Source organism: Mya arenaria, chromosome 6 (genome assembly GCF_026914265.1).
Source record: "Mya arenaria isolate MELC-2E11 chromosome 6, ASM2691426v1".
NCBI classification, from domain to species: Eukaryota; Metazoa; Mollusca; class Bivalvia; order Myida; family Myidae; genus Mya; species Mya arenaria.
The window spans coordinates 942,458-942,763 of record NC_069127.1 but is presented as its reverse complement, the minus strand read 5'-3'; positions in this window follow the sequence as shown (position 1 = coordinate 942,763).

The window sequence follows — 306 nt, the reverse complement described above, 5'->3', positions numbered from 1 at the left end:
TCAATATTTAATATATAACCTCACATTTGTGTTGTTATCTAATAGTCACTTGACAATAATTATGACCTCTCAACCAATATTACAGCTTGTCTTTCTCTCATTTATTTTTATAGAACAATAATTTCAATAGCACTAATTAGCTTTCTGATCTTGCTAAGTCATGAATAACAGCATTTACAATGAAAGTGAAAATACAATGTTGTCTCCTGTAGCCTTTTTGATGCCTTAGATACCAAATGGCTATATGACAAAAATACACATTAAAATGTATTGCCTAATAATGTGTTTCTTTTGAAATTTAAATAC